Genomic DNA, 16326 nt, shown 5'->3' with positions numbered 1-16326 from the left:
GGTTTTTATTTTATAGACAATTGTTCTGTATTTATAGCGTGATAGGATGACAGCACAATGATGTGTGTGGTATCCTCGGAAAGCTCTGGTCCTGCACTTTCATATGAGAAGTGTGGCATTTCTGTGCGAGTAATCCATCTAAGAATAATGTGTGTGCAAAGCTGTATGAAAGCTGTGTCGATCAAACAAGAGTACCAGAATTTAATTGTTATTATAGAGAAGAGAGAGTCACTCAATCACCTTCCATTGGTCCTCCCACGTACTTTTACCGCACAAATGAAATGGTTTATTTTTATTTTCATTTTATTCATTCATTTAGGTCGGGAAAAAATACCGAGGTCATGACCTCGGTGTCCTTAATGGTAGTTACGGCCTTGTCCCCTCGTCAAAAAGCCTCTGGGATTTTTCAGTTGGATTTTGGATTATTGCAGAAAATAAGCTCTGTGGCAAGCAAAGGTTTATGATGCTTACACTTTTTGTTCAGTAAGTTAATTTTCACAAATGAACACCACTTTTATGATTATTGAAGCCTGAATGCAATCGTCACAAGTAAAAAGCTAACGTTAGACTATAAACAAACCACACTAAAGTTGCATGACGTAACGTCACCACAATAGCAAGACTGTAAATCTGTGTTTGGCGTGGCTCAGTGCGATGGCGTTCTGTAGTTTCATTTAGCTACTTGTTAGCAACCGCTGTTTTTGAGACACAAGCTGAGGGTGCTTCAGTTTCTTGTCATTGATTTATTTGTTCTCCACTGATGAAGTGGTCTATAGAGCCAATTTAGGACCCTCAGATAAGGCACTGCTGCTGTATTTACATTAAAAATAATGGAGGCGGCAGCAGCAACTGCTCTCTGTGTGAAACCACCTTCAGTTTCAGTCAGAATCATCAAGAATTAACCAAAGAAATGGAATAAAGGTAAAATGGTCATCTCCATTTAAATCAACGTAGCAGGATGGTCAGAGTGGTGGCCATTTTTATGAGTATCGTTGCCATTGCAACCATTGCAGTGAAATATAAGTATAAGCTATGGAAGACAAACAGAAGGTACACAAAAAATGTTTTCTACTATGAGTCAACAAAGCAGTTAAGCTAATGTTAGTTTTAGTGCAGTAAAAGAGAGAAACTTGGATTGGTATATGGTTGAATTTTCTGTTCAACAATCCCCATTTTCATTTGTCAAATGAGTCATTAGTCAAATGACCCCAGCCAACAGTTTAATGCCCTTCCTATTCCCATTCTATTTCTATGTAATTAACATTAAGTCTCAACATTTAAGCCAACATGGAAAACTGCACAATCCTGAATATAATGGAAATTTGATTTGATTTGATTTGATTTGATTTGATTTATTTTGAACATTTAAAGGGCCAGTGTGTAAAATGGGTTGAAAACAGTGACATCAGTGGTCAAATTCTAGATTGCAGGGCTCACTCGCTCACCCCTCCCGTCGGGTAAATGACGGTGGCCTCGTAGGGACAAAAAGCCTTGTGCACAAGTTTTTCAGGAGTAGGTCTATCTAGCGACAACGTGAATATTTATTTAGAAATCTAAACCATTTTACGATATTGTAATGAATCCCTCACGAGCAGGAGACCAGAGGAGCGTTCGGGAAAAAGGCCCATTTATTTGAGCACTCCAGAAACTCCGATAACACTCCAGGGGGTAAAAGACTCCGTTCCAAACTCTGACTCTTCTAGCGTAACAGACACACTTCATAACTTTACACACATACTCGTTTACCATACCGAGTGGGGACCCCCTCCCCTCTCTGCTCCGCCAATCTCCAGCCCGCACACTGACTGACAGCGTAGCCGGTAAACAGAGCTCAGATGTTTATTTAGCCTAGCGATATCTCCGGACTATAGTAGCTGCAATGGACGACTTTGAACGCGATTTTGAAGAGTTTCTTGTAGCGGACACAGACCCAGAGCCATACCTGTTTGAGCCGGAGCATACAGATGAGGAACTCCATGTGTTTGATGCTGAGCGGGCGAGAAGAGAGGCTGAATGCACAGAATGGGATTCGGTGCTACTGCACCCATCGTTGGGGAGATATATCATCAGGAGGAAAAGCGCCGCAGAGAGTGCATCACAAGGAGTGAAGTAATAAATTAGCATTTCATGTCAGAAAAGGAGCAGGAAGAAGCAACATGCTGGTCTAGTCCTATCCCCAATCCCACACAATACTAATCCATCACTCATCAAAAACATAAATACACTCTCCTCACCATCGATCAACCACACTGCACTTCTTAATACCTGATAACCAATTTTACCCCGTGTATAGCAAACATGAAAATATGAATTGACTATACAGATAACAGTTTTACCCTTAGTGTGCTTTACATTCCCTCTAATCATTTCCGTTCTTGTGAAGATACTGTCTTTGTACCTGTTAATTTGACAATCTGCAACTATATGACAGTTGTGCAAACTCCATCTGTTGATGAGAATCATGTGAAATGATCGAAAGCTACAGAGCAGCTACTCACAGACGTTAGGTAAGATTGTTTTGTCATGCAATAGTTTCAGGGGTTAAGACTTAACTTTCAGTTTTAACATTAGTTGGTGATTTTGGCCAATGTGCATCTTTTCAAAAATATTACCTATTGCATATCAAATATGAAAATAAAGTGGAGTCTTTGCTTATTGTTGATGGTAAACCTGGTCTCATTCCGAAGTTGTTCGAATACCGGTGCTTGAGCAGTGACTTCTGGCGTCAGACATTGACAAAAAAGTCCTTTCATGTCGGCATGATATTTGGCCGGTCGTCATTATTGTGTAATGGCGCTTGGCAGCATCAGGGGGTGATGCGGCAGGACGACAACATAAGTTAAAGGGGAAAGTACTAATAGGGTGGGTGGGTCCAACAACCACCGACTTTAAAGGCGCTGTATGTAAGAATGTGGCCAAAACGGTTACTGCACTCAAATTCAAAATACTGCCGCGAGTCGTGTCCGCCCCCCCCTCCCCTACAGAGTCGAGGTTGCTGGACAGCGGCACGCTGGAGACTGATTTGTTTGCCCACAGGCAGCTGCCGTGGCAGGGCCACGTCATCGTGTCCTTGATCTTTGGTTTTCCAGCGGACCGTCTGAGCAAGTCTGGCTTCTCTGCTGCTAACGCTGCTGCCGGGATACAGCTGAGGAGGAGCCGGCTGCTAATGCTATGTACTGGGACACTGCTAATGCTGCTTGCTGTGCTGCTGTAGCTCAGTCCTAACTGTAACTGATGCTGAGACTCTACTGACTGTGTGACTGGTAGACGGCGGTGGGTGGCGCAACAGGCCAAAACACAAATTCAAAACATAAACATGATTTGCGGACCGTAAAATATTTTTTAAATGTGAATATTCTGGCCGTACTATTGTTGTCGGTGAGATCAGTATGTTATATGAACATTATTCCTTAGTCTCTGTGACATATTAGGAGGATTTTATGACTATTTGCTTTAGATTTCTTACATATAGCTCCTTTAACCTAGCCAAACCATGTTCTTTTTTCCTAAACCCAACCATGTGCTTTTGTTGCCTAAACATAACTTCATGTGTGTGTTGTTTAAGGGAGAAAAACGTCAATTCGCAGTGTTGTACCAACATAGTTTATTTTGAAAGAGGCTGTATGCAAATTGTACATTTCCTGGGAAAACGGAAGCGTATTTTGAAAACATGCAATGCATATGACGAGCTGAAGTTGACACGGTGTCCCAGAACGTCAAGAACCAACACACCCAGGGTACCTTTCACGTCATATGTCGAAATGGAAAGTCCATGACCAAACGTCAATATGTGACAAGGTGGGACTGAGAATGTGTTGTGATAGTAATGCACAAAGACGCAACGTGCCAACAAAAGCAGGACAGAAGAAGGTCAACGTGGATGGAAACTCTCCAGGATTTTAAATATTTACTCACAATGAATTTGGTGAGAAACACTGACTGTAAACATAGCGTTTGTTTGGTTACAAGAACACGCCAAAGTGAGTGCACCTTTAAGGCTGAGCTGAGCGAAGTGTTCTTGGTTTCCTCCGTGTTCATTCGGTTCTTCTGATGGTTTGGCCAACTGGTTTAACTATTAACCGCCAGGGTAATCAGACTGACCTTAAAAATATAAATATTTATTTAGAACATGGTGAACAGGTTGTTTGTGTTTGTTAGTGTCAAAGGTGATTCTATTTGAGCTAGTAGATTAATTATTAAAGAAAGATACTGTTGTAATCTCTGGCTGAACTTTTTACATGTTGTTGTCAGATGTGTGAATTGTGAAACACACTGTTACTGAAACCTGTTTGATTTTTGAAGGTAAGAGGTGCATAGTAAGTTCACCAGTTATAAACCAGTTTAGTATGTTGCAGGCTTAACTTCATTTTTATCCCTTGCAAATTCCTTCATTCATAAAATATATTACATTGACACAAGTATTCAGATCCTTTTCTATAATACTCAGGTGTCCTTCCTTTGTCTTGGAGGCCGTTTACACGTACACGGTGATTTTGATAAACGGAGACATCTTCCTTCGTTTGTGCCCTTCGTTTACACGCAAACGGAGATTTCTCCTCTGAAAACGAGTCTTTCTAAAAACTCCGGCCAGAGTGGAGATTTTGGAAAACTCCGGTTGCGCGTTTGCATGTAAACTGAGATAAACGGAGATAGACGGAGTTATAGGCAGCCGACGTCACAGTATGCGCCGTAATTTGCGCCTGAGTCAAAAGTGCGACCTATATTGCTATGGCGACAATGGATACACGGAAGGCTTGAGCTTCTCGTTACACTGCCACCTACAGGTTTGGCGTGCTCTTGTGTATATATACACGGGTAAGTGTAAACGAAGATCTTTTTGAAAACGGAGACGGTGAAATGTCCGTTTATGAAAATAGCCGGCAACGTGTAAACAGCCTCTCGATCATCTTGATGTTTCTGCACCTTGATTAGAGTCCACCTGGGGTGAATTCAGTTGACTGGGACATGATTTGGAAAGGCACTCACCTGTCTATGTAAGATCTCACAGGTGACAGTGCCCATCAAAGCATAAACCAAACCATGAGGTTGAAGGACCTGCTTGCAGAGCTCAGAGACAGTAACTTCTAGTGTCGAGGCATAGATCTGTGGAAGGCAACAAAAAGATTTCTGCTACATTGAAGGTCTCTAAGAACACAGTGGCCTCTGTAAGACATATGAAAGTTTGTTTCTGTACAATTTCCATTCAAAATGATTATAATAACATGAAAACTTGGTCAAAAATTACACATTTTCTGTGTGTGATTGGTGAACCAGTGATTTTTAGACTCACTGGTACTTGGTGAATTATACCCAGCAGTGGGTACCATGGTTGACCAAAACTGGGTTAAAATTGACCCAGTATTTTTTAGTGTGGAGTTTGCAAAAAAAGCACCTAAAGGACTCAAAAAGAAACAAAGTGTAGCCGTCTTGCTACCCCTGTGAGTTCCCCAGCACAGATGCACAGATTCAGCACTCTATATGTCTATATGCAGTAATTTTTTTGACTACTGCCCAGCACACAACAACAAAATCAGTCCGCAACATGTGCCTATGGCTGCCCGGCTCCTCTGGCACATGACTCCCAATCCATTCAGTTTTAAACCCAAAACTCAGGCAGCGTCCTTCTCCTTGGTCTGGGCCGCAGACCTCCGGGGGCCAGCACACTACTGCATGCAAAAGGGCGGGATGTAATCAGAGCAAACCAGCAGCAGCTGTGTCAATCAGCTCACCTGGTGCTACTCTCATGAGCCACCCACCCCACCCCCCACCCCCACAGCTCTGTACACAAACTAACTACCCAACAGTTTGTGATGCTGGTAGAGATGCATGCCCAAAAGAAAAGCCCACATTTCTGGTTGGGTGGAGAAACGAGATCTTTCTTACTTGTCTCTTGGGGTGCTGAGTAGCTCACCTGATAGAGCAGACACCCCATGTACAAAGGCAACGTCCTTGCTGCAGCGCCCGCAGGTTCAAATTTGACCTGCAGCCCTTTGCTGCATGTCATCCCCTCTCTCTCCCTCTTCATGCTACCACAATTTTTTCCAAAATAACATCCCATGGGGTCCACAGGAAGGAGAGGGACTTTGCCTCTGTTGAGTCTACAGATTGATGACAGATAAATGTATTCAAACAATTTTATTATCAAGATATGAATGAAGAGTTTCTGAATGCACTCTTTGAACAAACTGCATAAACACTTCATATTTGGAGAAGGTGTTTGCTTTTCAGCAACAAGAACATAGTTTAAATATTCCTTAAAATGCACTGTTTGGACTCACTCCTGACATCTGCAGCTGCTGTCCCAGCACGCACTGGGTGGAGTCCATCAGAGGGAAAGTATAGATCAACACACAGTTTACACCCTCCATGCCTCCTGACTTGCATGTGTTTAAAATGCGACGGAGACATGCTGACATTGTTCGAGAAAGATGAAGTAAGAGAAATTCGGGAGCTTCCTGCTGTCATGTGACGCAGTTCTACTGCAAAGTCCCAAAAAACATAAGCTACTTTTTCAGGACTTTTGGTGCTCTGAACTCTTTACTAGGTCACGAGGTCATAATGGGAGGACAAACTGGAGATCCTCAGGCAACTGCACCACAAACATCAACTCACACTGCAGATGAGTTAAGACAGAAATGTTTGCAGTGTTATCTAAGACACACAGACTTTCAATACAGACCAAATCAATTAGCCACTAATTTGGCAATTCCCAGGCTTAAGAGGTAACATTCTGCGCAGAAAGTAAACTGCAGTTTCAGATAGTAATTTATTCATTCATTTCATCACATTTCCAGCCATCTGGCCCTGCAATATGGCCATGTAACAGGCAGAGAATCAGGCCTCGGGGTGTTTGTGCCAAACTCACTATCTGACTGAAAGCTGGCATGCGGATCTGCACCCAGTCGGGTGAGCAGGGGAAACTAGGATAAGTTTTATATAACGTGTTTTTACAAAGTATGTCATCACTCTTGTCGTTGCCTCGAGCTGCGCTGATTAAGACTTGAAATAACTATCTTTGATACGAGAGGAGTCTTTCATAGTGACAAACAAAGAGACCAAAACAAAACTGAACGAAATGGATTTGTCATTGGTCAGGTAGGCATATTATTTTAACTTGAGGGTGATGATTAGAGATGGGAGGTTCAACTCTTTTTACTGACACAACTTTGTATGAGTTACTCTCTCTAAAGAGAGTTGGGTTTCACTCGAGTCACCAAGTCAGTTACCCAGAACTTGATAAATCCTTCAACGACCCCAGTTCCCATAGAGTATTCGCACAAGAAACTTCTACCAGCTGCAGTCCAGTTTAGCCCTCCACCAACTTGAAAGAGGATAATATAATTTAATCGTGCAGCTCTTCTAAACTTTCCAGATGTCATCGGACAGAATGTATCAAATTCCAAGTCCTGATTGTGACGCTACAATGATTTGTCCAACATTGTACAGCTGCTCCTTTTCCCATGATTGTGTGTGGAATAAAATGCTTTTTTGGCCCCTGTCGGACCAGGAAGTTGTGATTACACAGCTCATTCATTCATGGATGGTCACTGACTGTGGTGTGGAACTTGTAAGTGAGTAAGTGATTCATGCAGCCCGAGTCAGACCTTCAGTTCTGGGCAGGGAGTGGACGGCTGGCTGGGAGAGCGAGTACCAAGTTGAAACAAGCGCCAAAGTGGTTGCTTTTCTCACAAGGCTGGGTTAATATAGTACAAATACAGTTAAAGGAGCGGTGAGTAGGACTGAGTGGCATCTAGTGGTGACGATTACAGATTGCAACCGGCTGAAACTTCTTGGTCAGAATTTCTTCAGGGTCCATTGTTCGGGAGGTCTCTTCCTCTCCAAAACAGATGGACCAGATGATTTAAAACAGTGAACACAATAAAATAGTTTCATGTTAAAAATCAGTGTTTTTCTGACACTGTGTAGCTCAGTGCAGAGGGACTGCCAACTATGGTGACCAATGCGAATGGCCCTATCTGGAGCCAGTGCTTGGTTTGTCCATTCTGGGCTACTGTACAAACATGGCGGTGCAACATCACAGACTCAGTGGACGAGAACCTGCTGCCTATGTAGATATAAACAGCTCATTCTAAGATAACGAAAACACAATGACTCTTACTTTTAGGTGATTTTATACTAAAGAAAACATTCATTATATTATTCTCCATTTCAGCCATTACATCTCCCGAAATCCAACACACTGGACCACTAATATGAAAGTTGCACAACAGCGAGTGTCAGCAAAAAGAACAGCTCATTCTGAACAATTGATTTATGATTCACACATCACTAGTGATGACGTGTCAATGTGTCATTTCCTGCTCATTGCACTGGAATCAATTAATATCAGTTTAATAGTTTAACAAAGTAATCAGATCTACTTATTTGTCAGCAGTTAGACAAGAGGATCAAGGAGTTGGATATTAGCTTGGGTACAACAGCTTAGCTGTAGCCTATTAGCATCTGTGATGCTCATTAATAACATGTTTTATCTCTTTTGTTCAGTTGTACACAAAAAGCAATGTAACAACGACAAATTTGCAGTTTTATGAAAAGAGTTACACGCTATTATCTCAGCACGCTATTATCTCAGCAAATGAGTGTGTGCTGGCCATATCCATCCATCCATCCATCCATCCATCCATTATTTGTAACTGCTCGTTTTTGACTGGGTCACAGGGGGCTGGACTCTTCCCAGCTGACATTAAGCAAGAGGTTTGGTACACCTCGGACAAGTCACAAGGCCATCCTTTCTTTAACAACCACTTACGATCACATTCACACCTACAGGCAATTAAGAGTCACCATTAACATAGTCTACATGTGTTTGGACTGTGGGAGGAAGCTGGAGAACCAAAGGAAAACCATGCTGACACAGGAAGAACATGCAAACTCCATCCAAGCCGGTTCGACCCTTAGAACCCTCTGAAAATAGCTTCAACATCCATGTTTTAAATCACAGCCGGGAAGCTCAGATTTTCTTGAAAGTTAAAATTTATCCAAGTTGATGCTAAATGATGTCGAAGTGACAGGAAAACAAACTAACATGGTCTCATTTCGAATGAGTCGGCGAAGTCGGCGTATACCGGTGCTCAGGCAGCGACTTCCACATCAGACACTGAAGAAAAAAGCTGCCCTTTTACGTCAGCATGATACATGGCTAGTCACGGTCAGTGTGTAACGGTGCCTGATGGCAACCGGACGACAATGTAAGTTAAGGGGGCGAAAAGTCCTGGTAAGGTTGGTGGATGGGTCCAACAGTCACCAACTACCAACTGGGTACCTAGCACATCATATGTAGACTTGAAAGTCCATGACCAACTGGCCACACATTACGATGTCAGAGTGAGAGCGTGTTGGTCAGTCAGAGTCCATTGTATACCTAAATTTAATGGATATAGAGCTATTTTTCCACACCGTTTCACGACCAACTCACAAGTCATAAACACAGCACTCTCTCCCGTCTCTACCATCACACATGATGTGAAAGTGGTGTAAGCGTATTTCCCAAAATGTCACTGTTCCCTTAATTTAATATTCCCATGTAGGGATCTGTGGCAGGAAAACAACTCACGGGTGATAAATTAAAAGCATTAAATATGAATTACTTTGACCTGTAAATACTAAACCTTCAGGCTGTTATTAAGCTTCATTTTGATTTACACTTGTTCATCCAACAGCTCAGGCCATTGTGAGAGAGCTCCCAGCACTGATTCCCTGACCTCAGTTCACAGTCCACAGAGGCTTTTCTAGTAAAAATGCGACGCTGGACAAAGGCCAATGAAAAAGGGGATGTCAGCAAATCTGAGTTTTTTTTCCCCCACTCATGTGATCTGCCCTGAACTTCCTTCCCTTTAGTCACAGCAGAGGGCAACGAGGTGATTTCAATACCAGTCAGAGAACATGTCTGTCATGTCATGGCTTTGGGATTACATAATAAAGTTTGAGCAAGGGGAAATTCTTCGTTGGATTCTTACTGAGACAGACCAGAAAGAGTTGAACCAGTTTGCGCCAGTTACAGTACAGTGAGTTAAATGTCACAATAGCAACAGCCTTTATACATTAGTGTATTCAGTTTTTACATCACAATCCTTCTGTTTACTTTTCTTCCCCACCGTTTCCAGGAACTCCCTCCTTATCACCCTCCTCACACCTCCTCTAAAAACCTCCAGCTTCTTTCCTTGTAATGTCTTCACACAGCAGCTGGATTCAACATGTAGCGAGATCACTTACTGAAGTAAAATAGTGATATCACAGTGTAAAAGTAATCTGATTACAAGAGAAAATCTTTCATTCAAACTTCTAAACTATTACGAGCAAAATAAAACATAGAAAGAGGTCATTATGCAGAATGACTCAGTTTAATTCATGTACGCAGCTTTTAGTGTTGTATTTTAAATGTTTTACTATGGGATGGTTTAATCTCTTTCATTAACTCATCTGTTAAAGTATTTATGGTTGTCAGAGCTGAAAAAATACAATATGTTTCTCAGAAATGTAAAATTGATATAAAGTAGCATGAAATGGAAACAGTAAAATACAAATGCCTCACAAATGTACTTAAGTATACTATTTGAGCTAGTATAATTAACAATGCTGTAGTCAGTATTTAAAAAATATTGATGTCATAAGTGCAATCATAGGCGTAGATTTTAGGCAGGACTGAGTAATATTCAGAACATGAACATTTGTCTTCCCCCAATCAAAAATGAAAGTAGCAGTTTTATCTTGATGAAAAAAAAAATCAATTTACAGCATAGTAAAGTGGTTCAACATTTTGGGAAACTGATTATGCACTTTCTTGATTGATTGATTGATTGATTGATTGATTGATTTATGGATATAGAGGTCAAAGAAAGTGAAGGATAACATGTAGTATAAGTATAATGGTCACTGGTGTCATAAAAACAGGACAGTCAATCACACATAACACACACAGAGACCATAAACATGCTGGTCTCACTCCCAGAGAGCGTTAAAATTCGCTGCTGGGGCCGTGTTTCCAGTTTCACTATGATGCCGGGAGCACTGGTTAGTCTCTGTATGAGTTGTACCGAGCTTTCCACCAACTCCAATGTTTTATTAGAAACACTGGCATAGTTGGACTTTGACCCAGAGGAGTGGTGTTCAAGACAAGGAAACAAAAACATCAGTTGTGGCATTTGTGGCACTGTAAAGATGGGTGTCTTGGCCACATGGCAAATCTTTTACTTGCCTGAGCCTTACAGCCAACACCATCTTATCAGCACATTTGTGCCACAAGAAAGGTGTTTTTTAACGAAATCCGCAATCCTTTCCCAGCCATTTCGGAGTAGTTTTGTTGCCTATACCTCACCTACCTAACCACTGACCCCCTCTTACAGCTGACCCCTTCTGCATTGAGATACAAAGTAAAAGGCCACCCTCTGTGTCGTGTTAGCGACGCCCAAGGCTTGTGCCCAAGTGTTAAAATATGACGAGTAGGGATGACATCACGTTGCCCTAGAACAATAAGCAAAACACACACACACAAAAGGAAATCCCGCATATGATAAACAACATGTCCAAAAGCATTTACAATAAAAGCACCATAATAGAAGCAATAAATACACTTAAGAACAACTACAATAAAATGCTCTGGACCTGCCTGTCATAGGAAAGTGAGAAAAAGTTGGGCGTCGGTAGTGTAGTGGATAGTGCCAGGGCCCCACGTACAGAGGCATTGCCTTGCTGCAGCGGTTGCGGCTTCGAGTCCGGCCTGCAACCCTCTGCTGCGTGTCAGTCCCCACTCTCTCTCTGTCTCCCCATTTCACACGCTGTCCCTTTCTATTAAAGGCAAAAAACACACAAAAATAATCTTTAAAAAGGAAAGTAAGAAAAAGTGTCTCAACTTCCCAAAATGTAAAAGTATTTCTTTCGATCAGGGGTCGACAACCTTTACAACCTTTATTAAAAGAGTAATTATTGGCCCAAAAAATTATCTGGAGCCGCAAAATTCTAATTTAATTAAGGTAACAGCCTATTAAGTCTAAATTAGCCCATCAACATTATGAATAGGTCCAAATGATCATTCATTAATATGATTTACTACAAGGTGGCTCCTCTGCAGTGGGATATTTATAATTATTTAGTACTTGCTGCGTTGGTGGTGAAAGCAAATGAATCTGCCCACACATTATTAAATCATCTATTTCAAAACTTTTCCTTTTCTGGATTTGGAATCCATAGCTAGCCTTGCAAGAGGGACTCCAGGCTAGCCACCACTACTGAGGTTTGGTAAAATTTAGAGGAAAAAGCTCCAGGTCGTAGACGTATGATGCACATTTTATTTGATTAAATGTTGAAATATGTTTTATAGGCTACACATATTAACAACTGTAGAATGCTATAATCACTTTAGGCCTGCAACAATGACAAATAAAAATCTGAATATTAGCCACAGGACGCCACTGGAGAGGGTCTAAAGAACCGCAGGTTGCTGACCCCTGCTTTAGATATATTGAGTATAAAATATGCTTTTCTACTGAGTTACTTTCAAACACTGGATTCAAGAAAGTTATTCCCACTTTGTTATTTAGTTTAATAATCTTGAAATTTAGGCTGATAAGACATCTTCACACAAATATCTAAAATTATGTCTCCAGATCATATTAGTTAAGAAGCCAGATCATTTCACTTAAATATATTTTATTGTTACACATAAGAGCAGTGAGATCGATCATTTCGCATCATAAAGTGAATAACACATTAAAACTGTTTACTTCTGAGAGTTAAAGCCTCAAACAACAGAGGGACATTTTCCACACTTGTTTTCAATGGAACAAACCTTTAACGTCAGTATCTGTGTTTTGTGCTCGGCTCCTCATGTGACTGTTGCTCAGTTCACTTCAGTGTGGAGTGCACAAAGCCCAGCAGAAGTGTATGGGAGCTCTATGTGAAGCTGCCTGACAGTAAAACAAAGCTCACATTGAGCCGAGTCTGTGTCTGTACACGACACTTCACCACTTGTTTCTTCGCTGGAGAAGCCAAAAGGCACGATTGTCTTTTAATGTGCTGCACAACAACCCCTAAAAGTTTATGTGGTGCCAGTGAAACATAGTCTTTAATTCACTCCACACTTTACTGCTAAATGTCTCCCCGCCTAACTTCTGTGCCAGGTACTCCTGTGAAGCGCCCGTCCCTCTCTTCCCTGTTGTTATGGTAGCTCAGTCAGGAATGTGTTCATGTACTTGGATTAATATTTGTTCAGGAGGTGTGGTGGCGTGCTGTTTGTTGTTCAAACTTTTTAGGTTTCTCATCTCAAGAATGTGAAGTATGAGTGAACAGTCAGAAGCTCTTTTTGCTCCACCCAAAGCAGTATAACACCACCTGTGATGATTATTATCCCAACAAACTCAGATGCTACAGCAGCGATGAAGAAATAATAATGAGGCCAGCAGCTTGTGTGAAGCCTCTCTGTGGCTAATGTGGTGAGAACATACCCTCTAGTGGCGTGTTCGAGTGGAACAGGCTACTTTTAAATTCATCAAACATGTCGTAGAGTTTTCCAATCCCCCCCAAAAAGTCAAAAACTGAGGCCAGGGCATAAACAGATGTCAAGTTTTATCTGTTCTTTATCATTATATAAGCATTTAATACAGATACTGAGCGAAGGAAGGTGAGGTTATTTTATAGCACCCTTCAAACAACAGAATGGATATCTTATATTATATTTCCGTACTATAAGAGGCACACATAGGCATTAAATCACATTTCTTAAAGTATAGACATTATTATAATAGTCCAGGAATGGTTGCCAAACTTGCCATACTTTATGGAAATCATTAACTGATCCTTGAGTGGGATGTCTGAGCTTTTCCAGCTTCAAGTGAGCCATAACATCATTGACCCAGTGTCCAAACAGAGGGGACAGGTTAGACTTCCAGTTGTACAGAATGAGACGACTTGCTAGCAGTGATGAAAAGGCCAAAGCATGGGTCTGGGCTTGGGAGAGACACAGATTTCTTTGGGCCACGCTAATCTTTTGGCAGTCTGAGTCACATGTTCAATTTGACCTGGGAAAGAAGGGTCATGTAGCACCTAGTAATATAATCATTTCCTGATGACAATGTAATAAAATTTGCTCCTAACCAGTTGAACATGGAAAAATCCCAATTATAACTTGACCAATAGTCGTAAAATATCCTGACTGATATTGCAATAATATTTTTTATCGTTATACCTCTCAGGTCGATCATTTTTGTTTTAAAACAGAATCATTTTGACAGATAATGTAATCATAAAAAAGTATGCATTTTTTTCTCGGTAATGTAGAGTATTAGAGTAATGTATAATACCGTAAGTGTCATGTTGGCCCACTGAAAACACTAACATCCCAGTCAAGTCAGTCCCAGTATGTGGACTCCATGTGGTAAGTAAATGAGCTGAGAGATGGGCCCTATATGGGATTGTCCATGAGTTCCATAATGGCTCCATGCCACTTGCCCACATGGGTGGGTTTACCCAAGTGGGCCCCACATGGGTTATGCTACAGCTACCTGGACACCAAGTAGGTATGGGCCCAAAATGGGCATCTCTTCTTGGACCCACTTGGGTAAAACCACCCATGAGGCCAACTGGCATGGGGCCATTATGGAACCCTTGGAGAAATACAATACAGGGCACATTTTTCACCTTACCCACATGGGCCCCACATACAAATATTGGCTGGGATTTGACACTAGCTATGTTTCCATCCAAAAGTGATTCGAATCATTGGGAAATGCGCGTTAAAAGAAATACGAATCCTGTGTGTTTCCATTAAATGTACGGACTTTGGTGAAAACTACGAACTCGCGCGAGTTTTCCACAGAACCGGAAACAAAACAAGTCTCGCATTCTTCTTCTTCTATGTTTTCTGGCGGTTGGGAACCAGCTTGTAAATGCATTACCGCCTTCCCGACCCGGAGTGTGGATATCACCCTGGAGAGATGTGCGCTATGTCAGACTTAATTCGGACATGTTTCCATTTTGCGAATCAACATTTTTTCGAATCAACCAAAACCCGGCTAAAGCGAGCGTATTTTAGTTTGTGCGAATCAGGGGATTTTAATTCGAATTTTGGTGTTTCCATCATAATTTTCCAATGCAATACTTCTAGATGCACATCTAAACAGGCTGATGGAAACATGGCTATTGATGCCATGTTTTGGAAATGTAAACTCTACATTGTTATAAGGCAAAGATGCATTTAACTAAAATCTTATCAATGGGACATTAACCCGCCCAAATCCATTCTGACTGGTCGTTGTGCAAGGATTGTCCACAGAGTGCCCTATGAGTGATGTTTTTCTGTAGGCCGACATGGAAGTTAGCATCAAGCCGGTTCGCTCGTCAAAAAGCCTATGGGATTTTGCATTGGATTTTGGATTATTGACGAAAATAGGCTCTGTGGCCAACAAACGTTTATGATACTTATACTTTTTGTTCAGCAAGACAGTCTTCACAAATGAACATCACTTTCATGATTATTGAATCCTAAATGCAATCGCCAGGAGCAAAAAGCTAATGTTAGGCTATAAATGAACTAGACTATGGTCACATTACCTAACGTCACCACCATAACAAGACTCTAAGTCTATGTTCAGCGTGGCTCGGCGTGATGACGTTCTGTAGTCTCATTGAGCTTCTTGTTAGCGACTACCTTTTTTAAGACACATAGAAGCCTCAGAGTTCATGACTGAGGTATTTACTGACATATTTTATGTCGTAGAACAAAACAGAGTGTCTTCGTCTTGTGTTAACCACAGACCTCATTTAGGCATCTAACCAAAAACCCATTCAAAAAACCCACTGATTTTGAGACCAGGGAACAATGAGTGGTAATATGCTAACTCATTTCCAGAATATGACAAAAGCTGCAGAGGATGGCTAACACTACAAAAGTGACTGATGACAGCAAAACAGTCGATTATATTTCTGTTAAATGATTCTTATTGAATGAAGTGTCTCCTTTGCCTCACCTGAATTTATGAAATGTCTGCATTCAAAAAGTGTTTTAAATTAAATTAGAAACTGAGGAAAAAGGTTGAATTTAATACTTAATTGCACCCTGGTTATTTTATAATTTTAAAAGGGGACCTGACCAAAAACGTTTGAGAACCACTTCTAAACTTATTTCTGGGTACTATTTACACTATTTTATTCTATGGCAGTATCAGTTAGGACATTTTATTACATTTTTCTTATATCAGATTAGGTGCAAATTTTATTGAATTTTTCAGCTGTCATTACATTTGCAGGAAATGACTACATTATTTTGAGGCTACAAGTCATACTGTTCTACTTTAAAAAATAAAAGCTGGGTAA

The sequence above is a fragment of the Epinephelus fuscoguttatus genome, linkage group LG11 (assembly GCF_011397635.1).
Source record: "Epinephelus fuscoguttatus linkage group LG11, E.fuscoguttatus.final_Chr_v1".
NCBI classification, from domain to species: Eukaryota; Metazoa; Chordata; class Actinopteri; order Perciformes; family Serranidae; genus Epinephelus; species Epinephelus fuscoguttatus.
This window is presented reverse-complemented; position numbering follows the sequence as displayed.